This window comes from Urocitellus parryii, chromosome 14 (assembly GCF_045843805.1).
Source record: "Urocitellus parryii isolate mUroPar1 chromosome 14, mUroPar1.hap1, whole genome shotgun sequence".
In the NCBI taxonomy this organism is placed as follows: domain Eukaryota; kingdom Metazoa; phylum Chordata; class Mammalia; order Rodentia; family Sciuridae; genus Urocitellus; species Urocitellus parryii.
Window position 1 is genome coordinate 25538504 of NC_135544.1, and position 11488 is coordinate 25549991.

General features: G+C 33.7%; 1 pseudogene; it reads right to left on the reverse strand.

The window, feature by feature from the left end:
• Nucleotides 1–1825: 1825 nt before the first annotated feature.
• Nucleotides 1826–2665, reverse strand: LOC144250065 (palmitoyltransferase ZDHHC4 pseudogene; annotated as a pseudogene).
• Nucleotides 2666–11488: the final 8823 nt, after the last annotated feature.

Below are 11488 nucleotides of genomic sequence, written 5' to 3' on the forward strand. Positions count from 1 at the left end.
ATGTAAATAGTTCTTATAAAATATTGTTTAAGGGATAATTACAAGAGAAACAAACCTGTACATGTTCAGTACAGACAAAATTTTTAAAAAATTATTTTCAATCCACATGTGGTTGAATTCATAGATGTGATTCCCATAAATATGGAGGGATGACTGGCAATAATATCATTAAAATTCTGTCTTCTAGCTTGAGATATCATTTCAAAAAATAAAAAAATGAAAAACATATTCAACTAAAGTTTTTAAAGTTTTCTCAAGAGAAATACTTAAAATCATATCAAGATATCATTAATTTTTTAAAGGAACTGAAATAATCTGCATACTTTAATTATCTATAGCCAAAATCATTCTATTTTCTATTTTTGTGTTGAAACAATACAACAGTTAACTCACTTTTATTTTCTTTCACATGAAATATTGGGAGAAAAAGCTTTTTTTTTTTTCCTTAGAGAAAATAGGCCTGGTTGGTAATAAGACCACTTTTGTTTTAATTTTATTATTAAGAATACAAAAGAATCCCTTGTCTCCTCTGTATCTCATTATCAAATGAATCACCTCAGAAGTTGATTATTCCCCAAAGCCGGTGTATGGGTACAAAGTTATTCTGAAACACAGGGACCCATATTTTTGTACTTCTTAACTCCCAGATTGTCCTGTGCAGATTCATTCATATATATATACATACATACATACACACATTTGGGTGTGTGTGTGTGTGTGTGTGTGTGTGTGTGTGTGTGTGTTCACAATTCAAAACATTCTAAGGATATTATCCTAACTGAACTTTTGTGCTCTTTGTCAACAGTTTGTGTTCTTTACATCCTCGGGAAAGCTCTATAAAAATGTCTATTGCCATTTCAATATGGACTTTCCAAGATGGAGCTCCTCATCCACCCTGGAAAATAATCGTGCCTACTTCTCTATTATTGATTTTGACAATTCCATTTCTCTCCTTCTCTACAGTATCATTTCGTTCATTCATTTATTGATCATCTTACAGTTCTCAGCCGTGAAAAAATACAAAGATGAATGAGACACATTTTCTGAGTTTAAGGCATTTGTAAGCTATGAGATAATCAGTCCAAAACACATGACCAAAATCCTTTGTTGCAAGCGTGATGGCAATCGTAAATCAATGGGTCTGATATGAACAAAGATAAAGACTACAAACCAAGATTTGAAGTACCAGGAATTGCTCAGGGAGATGATTAGTTTTATGTTAAATGATAATGAAGAATTAAGTAAGGCGTCAGGGGAGATAAGACATTCTAAATCCCATGAACTTGGAGTATAGAAACAGTGTCAGCTATAGAAAAGCACAAATGTAACCAGTATAATGAATCAATCCTGTTTTCAATGAGAGCATAGCACGGTCCAACTTTGCCTCTCATATTCTTTCCATTTATTTTTTGTGAGTCTAAATCTTCCTCTGCCCGTAGCTGAACTCAAATGATTCTCATGAATTTCCTAGACAGTCCTTTTCGTTAATGTCCAATCCCATAACCCCAAATTCCCAGTATGATTTAAAGTTAAAACTTCTCCCCTGGCCCTCTACCCTTGTGCATGCAGTTGAGGGAAAGGTACTTTTCTCTCTTTTTTTAATATATGTATAAAGAGATGTGGTTCACTATATTTAAAAGACAGTGATACTCTGTCCATTTAATTTCTTCTTTTTCTTATCATATGGGACAGAAGATAGAAAGATCTATTGAAGATAGCCCCAAAGGCCAGGGGAGTGAATGTCCTGGTAGATGTGGGGTCCACCAACTGGGACCAAGCCACAACATGGCAATACTGGCACCAGCTCCAGTTGCAACTGTTCTACTCATTTGTGATCTGGTTGGTGGCTGCCAGGTACAGAGCGAAGAACACCCCCAAGAAACAGCTCAGGACCACAAAAAAGCCCAGCAAAAAGATAATCATTGCAAAGTTCAGGAACAGGTACTAAGCAGGAAAGACCATGTCCAAAACCCCGGGGGTATTCAAGGTTATCAAGGTAAGTTTCCTGGTATAGATCCGACTCTATCAACAAGCAGATCAGAAATGTCATACTCACAATGGCCATGGTGGCAGCTGACTTCAATATTAATGAAGAAGAAGAAGTACCCAGTACTCCAGCCCGATTCAGTTGTTCATCCAAACACAGTGATGGGCAAAACAATTTGCAAACAGCTACACACACAACTGTGCTTTGATGGATCTGGTTTCATCAAGTCACAGTTGAGTACCTCATATTTTGGGGAAACATCACTTCATCAAATTCATAGAGTTGAAAATATAGTAATCCATTTGCTTTTGTTATGGTGCCAAGATAGTTTAAACAATTAGGGTGGAGAAAACAGGCTCACGGTCAGCAACTGATAGGACAGAAGAGGGTGATACCAGGAGAACTTCAACTCTTGACAGCAGCCAAATATTTCCCAGAAGTATTCCGTATAAACCATCCCTTGAAAGATCAGGTGCAAGATAATGTTACCTGTCTGACAGGGGTAATGAAGGAATTTTTGCATGGCTCTCTGAAGGCATCCTAGAATTATGCAGGAACATATTTGTGCTCCTTCCTGGATCAGACTTGCAAACAATGGGTTTTCTAGCAGATGCAGATCATAACAACACAAATCAGTTCAAACACCAGGTAGAACAAGAAGAGAACCAGGAAGTTCATCCTGGGGGATATGCTCTTTCAGGAATTCCTCTTAATTCATGGAGAATTAACAGAGAAGATCCACTTGGGCAGCAGTGTGCTCCAGAAACAATAGGCAGCACCCAAGGGCAAGAGACATGGTTTCTCCAGGAGACGGGGTCTGACCCAGGCTCTGCCATCCCTCCAGTCATGCCTCAATGTTCTTCTCTCTTGTACAGGAGATCAGAATCAATTTGGAAGACAATATGGAGCCAATGAAAATACTTCATCAAAAGATAGATATCATTAAATTTAAGTTTATAAAATAAATATGACATATCTAGAAAGTGAATTCAAAGAAAACAAAGCCAGAGGTTTTTTTTTTTTTTTTTTTTTTTAAAAAAAAAAAAAAGAGCTGAGCAGAATTTTTTTTTTCCATACTAGATCCAGAAGGGTTGTCATCAGTGGTGGAGAAGAACAAAAGTAGTTTAAAAATCTATGGAAGTAAAATCTGTGTGCACTGAATAAATATTTGGGTGAGAGTGGAGAATGTCAGAACAAATGTAAATCTCAAATTTGTAGCCTGAATGAATAGGTGGCCCTGTGGACATCAACCTCCATGGAGGTACAGCATCAGGTGGAGTTTTAGATTAGATGTGGAGCTCAGTTTTAAATATGTTGCAGGTGTACTTGGGACAAAAGTGAAGATAGCCAGTAGACATATGTATCTATTAGAATAAGTCTAAGATGAAACTACTGTATGATTTTATTATGGATTAGCTATGAGATCTTCCCTAAATGTTCATGTGTGAAACAATACAAGAAGTTCATAGGTAAAATTTTCAGAATAGGAAAATTTGTTAATCAGTGGTAAGTGTAGGCAAATAGACTGTGGCTAGAGGAGATAGGTTACTGGGGATATGACTTTGGTGTCTGCTTTCATCCGCCACAACCTTCTACCATGATGTTCTGTCTGACCTTGGGTGCAGAGCAATGGAGCCGACCATGAATTAAATGTTTAAATTCATGAGCCCCAGATAATTTTTTTCTCTTCTAATTGTTCTTGTCAAGTCTTTGAACAGTGATGAAAAGGTTACTAATACAGTATATTTCTTTCTTTAAGGAGTTACCAAAGACTCAATAGTCTAAAAAAGAAGAAAGAAAAAATGAGAATAATGAGTGCACAGAAACTATACTATTATTTCTAACTTAGAAATTTACCAAATTACTAAAAATATTTAACTTCTCAATGCTACCAACAAGACTATTTCCATTCCACTGTAGGTCTCATTTATGTGTGAAAAAATATATTCATGTAAACATATTTCTTCTTCCAGAAACTTAAATATATATATATATATATATATATATATATATATATATATAGAGAGAGAGAGAGAGAGAGAGAGAGAGAGAGATTACATTGTAATTAAGTTAAAATGGATAAAAAACATGTTTTCTAAAAGATTTCCATGACTTTCTGATCAATATGGATTACTGGTTTGGGGTAAGGGGAGTTGGGGAAGTGTTGTTCCCTGTTCTGTGATTAGCACCTTCTGTTTTCTGCTCTTCACTGTATGTTAATTTAGCCATTTAGGAAGCTGAGTTCCTTCTAATCTTAGATTACAGGTGTTACTTAGCACATTACCATTCCATGATCACAGATAAAGACCTTGGATTTATCTCCTTTTTTTGGAACTATGCATCATTAGGAACATTAGCTTACCACTTTTGACTTTACCTATGATAAGAATTTTGTTAAAACTACCGTAAGATGCTTACCATAAAATATTATGCTGGTAGTATTTGTTTGTTTTAAATAGTAGTTAGAGCTATCATTTATAAAAAGGAAATTGAAAGTCTCTTTATCTAAGTAATTAAGTGAAGTACAAGTTGTTGGATACAACAGACATTTAAACCGTACAAATAAAAGCCTTTCTGGGATGAGTCAATTACTTTTCAAGTTGAATAACTGCTGTAGGTTTTATTGCTATTAATGAGGTTGTTATCAGCTTAGAACTTGAATTTTGATTTTGACTGTGGTTTTAGAAGAAATTTATACCTTTTATAATTTACTTGACTGAATTAATCATTGTGAAAAGAAGCTAAAGTGTTTATCTAATGAGCTACAATAAACAGCCTCTGCTATGTATATAGCATTATTATTTTGGTCACAGTATTTAAGGAATAAAATACCAATTATTACAATGAATACAGAAATGATGAATGATTACTTCTATCCATATCATGGATATAAATAGAAAATCTAGGATGAATGGATGGGTAGGTTGTTACAGATGACGAAATAAACCAGCAAATGAGAGGATGAATTTATTTCTCAAGACAAGGAGTAGCCTAACCAGGACTTCACAGTGTCTTAACTGGCTAAATACTAGTGTTAATTTTAAGAGTGAAACTATCACTATCCTCAAAGGTATTTTATCTCAACAGACAAAACCAATACACAAAAAATGAAAAACAATTTCTGAGGGGGGAGGGAACTCCTCTTTTCCAATAGTAATTTCATTCTCCATTTAATCAAAAGCTAGAAGATCAGGAAACCTTCATGTTGTAACAGAATTATCTAGCTCCACCAATTGGGGTATCTTTAGAAAAGCTGGTGAAGATTTAGACCTCAAGAAAATAACCCTGTGATGAGATTTCAGACACAGATTCTAAACACATCTTTTACCAAATGTAGATAGGTCTAATTTTTCCCTGCCAAAAAAAAAAAAAAAATGTGATCTCCATTAAAAAAAATACAGCATTGATCACTTTTTTACTACTGCAGAATTTAATGTTATGCTAAGTGTAAACACACAATATTTGCTAAATATGGAGGTAAGTTTCTTACTGTGTGTAGCCAAAAATTCTACGAACCAAATAATTCAACACTAATGGACTTCAAACCAAGCAGGAAGTGAAGACACTTATGAAATGTGTTTGCTGAGAAATATAGGCTGCTCAGATATCCCAACAGTGGATAACCTTGCCCTCCCAAGGGTATGTATTTATTTTCCATGTTTTTATTTTCAAACTTTTGTCATGTTCACGAGTATGTTGCAAATGTACAAACCTTAGTAGCCTAAGCAGAAGTGCTGCAAATGATGAAGAGTTCAAAGTTATTGAGAGACGATTTATACATTGAACACGTTAGTAATGAGTAGAGCAAAGTTGATCTTCAGACATCTGAGATCACACCACGTGGTGATGTATCTGTCAAAATTACTGATAAGGCCAACATCAATGAACATTCAATATTTATATTGTTTCAAAATTCCATCCTGATTCTATGCACATAATGAATTAAAAAAAATTATATTTAAAGACTTGAAAAATCAATAAAATAAATAAATAAAAAATAAAGACTTGATAGGGCCTCTCAAAACTTAATTTACTGTGTCTTATCATAATTCTTATACTTGAGATGTTTTAAAATCTAATTTTAGAGAAAAATGTATTCATTTTTTCATCATATTTCTTTGGATTTTGAATCTTCCCCCAAAACCCATGTTTCATGGAAGTCTTGGCCTCCATCCTGGCAATGTTGGGAAATGGTGGAGACTCTTAAGAGCTGGGGCCTGGTGGGAGGTGTTTAGCTCATTAAGGACGAAGATTGTGAGAACCTAGTCTCTTTCTCTTTCACTTCCTGGCCATAAAAAGGAGGTTTTTCTCCAGAACCCCCTCTTGCCTTCCCAGAGGCCTAAACTAATGAAGCCAAGATATCATAGATGAAACCTCAAAATCGTGTGCCAAAATAAATCTTTTATTTTTATAAGCTACCTGAGGATTTTGTTATAGTAATTGAAAACTTACTAACTCAAACACCAACAATGAGACAAGCCTTAGTCTGAATACAAGAAATACCACACAAGAGAGAATAATTCAATACTCTCATAGGGCTTATAATTTTGTGTAATACCCATGTCTACATCATATCTTTTTGTTAGTCAAATTGTATTGATATTCATTGGTTTAGATTATAAACATCCCTCAGAGTTTCTTTAATATAACATTTTACTAAATAAACTATAAAGAGAGTAAATTGTCCTCTTCTAATTGGTATGAAATAAATATTTTGTCAGTGATTAAGTAATTATGTTCCTGACAAATAGCCATTATTAAAAAGTTTTTCTCTCACTTCTGATCTAAATATGAATCAAAATTTACTTTTGTACTAAATTTTAGTCAAACTAAGTTATAGCATAATTTTCATCATATGTATATCATTAAGCACTCATACATGTAACTGACTACATGTATTATTATGCTACTTTTATTAAATATTTGTTCTTAGCTTCTGACTTCAAATTGTTCTTTAAGAGCAAAATCTATTTATAACACATGGCTATAAATCATCCCAAACTCCATCAATTAAGAGACTTTAATTTTAAAAATAGAAGATTTGGGGCAAACTTGTCTAATATCTTGTTTTTTACATCTGCAATCATCATTATTTATGAGATAGTAATTTTCTACTAAAGATCATTTTCTGAAACATTTTTATAATTAAGTTTAGAGTGGAACACTGCCTCTTTTTAATCCACCAAAAATCATTTTAGCTGGAGTGGAAACTTTGGCAAAAATTGATTGTCACGTAATTGTCAATTATTGTCCGTAATTGTAGTTTATGTTATTCTAATTTAATTTATATCCATCTTTTATTTTATTTTCACTTTAAACTCTTCATTCATTTTGGTAGTTTTTCTTCTATCTTAGTAGTCAAATTTTAGTAATTATACAAATAACAAATTCAAGTTTCCACAGATGAAATATAGAAGACTTATGTAACACTGATAAGTTAATACTGAATAGAAATGGAAGAAATGTGAATGTCTTCTTTAAACAAAATAATTACTAATGTAGAGTGCTGTGTACTTGGCAAAACACCTTTAAAAGTAAATGGAAATAAAAGCACTTTTATAAAATTAAAGTGAAAAGAATTCATCACCAGAAGACCTATGTCAAAATAAATACTAATGGGAGTTCTTCAAACAGAAGAGAAATGATATTAAGAATAAATGTGAAAGAGAGTAAAAGTGCTAAAAAGAGAAGAACAGAAAATATGCCATTTAAGCACTACACCCCCCCCAAAAAAATTCTTGTGTAGCTATGATGATACCAAACCAGGAAGATTTTTAAGGCAAGAAGTATCACCAGAGATAGTGACTTTTTTTTTTTAACTAAAAAGATATAACCCAAAAGAAGATTTTTAAAGTTATAAATTTGTATAAAACTTATGGTGTAACTTCCAAATGTACATATAACAGAGTAACAAAGTAAAAGGAGAAATGGGCAATTGCACAGTAATAGGAGTAATTTAACACACATTTCTCATAAGTAATAGACCAACCAAAAAAAAATTTTAACAAACGTATAGAAGATCTGCAAAATAGGTCTAAGAAAATTGATCTCATTGACACATTTGAAGCAGTAAAGCACAAAGTAGAAAAATAATAGGTGCTTTTGAAATTTACGTGGACATTTATCCAAATTTATTGTAATCTGAGCAATAAAACAAGGTCCACAAAATTTAAGTACTATAATTCAGAACCTGTTTTCTGATTACAGTGTGGTTACTCTGGAAAGCAACAATAAAATATGGATCAAATAGGCCAATATTTCTTAAAATTAAGCAAAATGTTTCTAAATAACCCCTCAGTAAAAGAAGAAAAACCCAATGTAAATAAGAAACCTTGAACTGAATTTCATAAATATAGATCTCATATCTATTTTTATGACAATGTAAGGTTTTTGTGACGCTAGCCCTTTAGTATAATTTGAGATCAGGTACTACAATGCCTCCAGCATCACTCTTATTTCTCAGTATTATTTTGTGCCTTTTATTGTTCCATATAAATTTTAGTACTGATTTTTTTCTAGTTCTGTGAAAAATATTATTGGTGTTTTGATGCAGATTGCATTGAATCTCTAAAAAACTTTTGGCAATACGGTCATTGTGACAAAATTAATTCTGCCACTAAGAATTTGGAGGTCTTTCCATATTCTAAGGTCTTTTGTGATTTCTTTCTTCAGTGCTCAATAATTTTTATTGTAGAGGTCTTCCACCTACTTAAGATTTATTCCTGAGACTACCATGGGAGCCCAGGCGTAGCCCAGATGGCCCACACCAGCTTGAGCGGGATCCAGGCCAGGGTCCACCCCTCCACCGGCAGGCACCCTCTGGAGCCCAGCCTCAGCACAGGACCACCTCTTCTGACCAGCAGACTACTGCGGGAGCCCAGGCGCAGCCCAGATCCATCCACACTGATTTGCACAGAACCCAGGTCTAGGGTAGGTCTGAGTTCATGCAGCCCCCATCCCCACCTGGAAGCCTAAGCCTAACCCACTTCCATCTTAGGACACTGCAGTCATCACCATAGCCTTCCCCATGCAGTAGCCCCTAACATTTTGACTACAGGGCCTAGAAGCAGCTGCATCTCAGAACAGGCATCCCAAAGGGAGTGTGAGGCCCACACTTTTAGCTCCATCTCTGTAAGACATCGCTCCCATCTTAACTATTATCTCCAGTTACCTCAGCTATTGCCACCACCACCTTTAGATGCAGTAGCATACACTGAAGAACACCCCGCAGGGTTTGGAAGCCCAACACCAAGGAGAGGTACAGACAATCTTCATGGGTTCCACAAGAATATAGGGAAGAAACTCTAATATCTCAGATCCACACTGCAAGAAAGGAAGACACATAGACAACATGAAGAAAACAAGGGAGCAAAGTTCCCCCAAATAAACCAGGATACTACAATAACAGAACCCGTGGACCGTGAAGTTGATGAAATGTCAGAGAAGGAGTTCAGAATATTCATAATTAAAATGATCTGTGAATTAAAGAATGATCTAAATGAGCAAATACAGGCAAAATTTGACCACTCCAACAATGAGATAAGATAGCAAATGCAGGTAGCAAAATATTCTTAAAGAGAGATAGAGACTCTGAAAAAAAAACCAGAAATCCTTGAAATGAAGCATACAATAAATCAAATAAAAAACTCAATAGAAAGCATAACCAACCTACTAGATCACTTCAAAGAAAGATAATGAAGACAAAGTACAGAATTTGGAAAATAAAGTTGATCATATAGTGAAGAAAGTTAGAAACCATGAACAGAATATCCAAGAATTATGGACAGCAACAAAAGACCAAATCTAAGAGTTATTAGGATAGAGGAAGTTATAGATTTTCAAACCAAAGGAATGCACAATCTCTTCAATGAGATAATATCAGAAAATTTTCCAAGCATGAAAAACAAATTGTAAAACCAAATACAAGAGGCTTACAGAACACCAAATGTGCAAAATTACAACAGATCTACACCAAGGCATATTATAATGAAAATGCTTAGCATACAGAATAAGGATAGAATCTTAAAAGCCGCAAGAGAGAGAAATCAGATCACATATAGGGAGAGACCAATTTGTATTTTAGTAGATTTTTCATCCCAGATCCTCAAAGCCAGGAGATTGTGGAGCAACATATACCAAGCTCTGAAAGAAAATGGATGCCAACCAAGAATCTCATATCCAGCAAAACTAAGCTTTAGATTGATGAAATAAAAACCTTCTATGATAAACAAAAGTTAAAAGAATTTACAACTAGAAAACTTGCACTACAGAACATCTTAAGCAAAATATTTCAAGAAGAGGAAATAAAAAGCATATGAAAATCAGCAGAGGTATTACTCTAAAGGAAAATCTGATCATAGGAGAAACCAAGTCATGTTAATACCAAAAGTCTAAAGTCAATCAAAAAGGATAAAGAAGGACACTAAATACTAATGCTCAAGGGGATCATACACCAACAAGACTTAACAATTATAAATATATATGCCCCAAACAATGGAGCATCTACATTCATCAAACAAACAATTCTCAAGTTTAAGAGTCAAATAGACCACAACACAATAGTTTTGGGTGACTTTAACACACATCTTTCATCACTAGATAGATCTTCCAAACAAAAGCTGAACAAAAATACTATAGAACTCAATAATACAATTAATAACTTAGGCTTAACTGACATATATAGAATATTTCACCCTTCAACAAGAGAATACACTTTCTTGTGTGTATATGGTCTATGTTCCTTCTCTAACATAGACCATATACACACAAGCAACTCTTAGAAAATATAAAAAAGTAGAGATACTACCACATTCTATCAGATCATAATGGAATAAAATTAGAAATCAATGATAAAATAAGAAATAAAATGCACTCCAACATGTGGAGCTAAATAATATGCTGCTGAATGAACAATGGGTTACAGAAGACATCGAGAAGAGATTAAAAATTTTATAGGTGAATGAGAATGCAAATACAACATATCAAAATCTCTGGGACACTATGAAAGCAGTTCTAAGAGGAAAATAAATTACATGGAGTTCATTCCTTAAAAAAGGAAAAAGTCAACAAATAAATGACTTAACATTATATCTCAAAGCCTAGAAAAAGAAAAACAAATCAATATCAAAAGCAGCAGAAGACAGGAAATAATTAAAATCATACCTTAAATCAATGAATTAGAAACAATTGAAAAAATTCAAAGAATAAAAAGTTAGCCCTTTGAAAAAAAAATTAAATTGACAGACCCTTATCCATTCTAACAAACAGAAGGAGAGAGAAAACTCAAATTACTAACATACATGATGAAAAAGAAATTATCACAACAGACACTACAGAAATACAGAAGATAATTAGAAATTATTTTGAAAACTTGTAGTCCAATAAAATAGAAAATATCAAAGGCATTGACAAATTTCTAGAGTCATATAATTTGCCTAAATTGAATTAGGATGATATACACAATTTAAACAGATTAATTTCAAATGACAAAATAGCAGATAC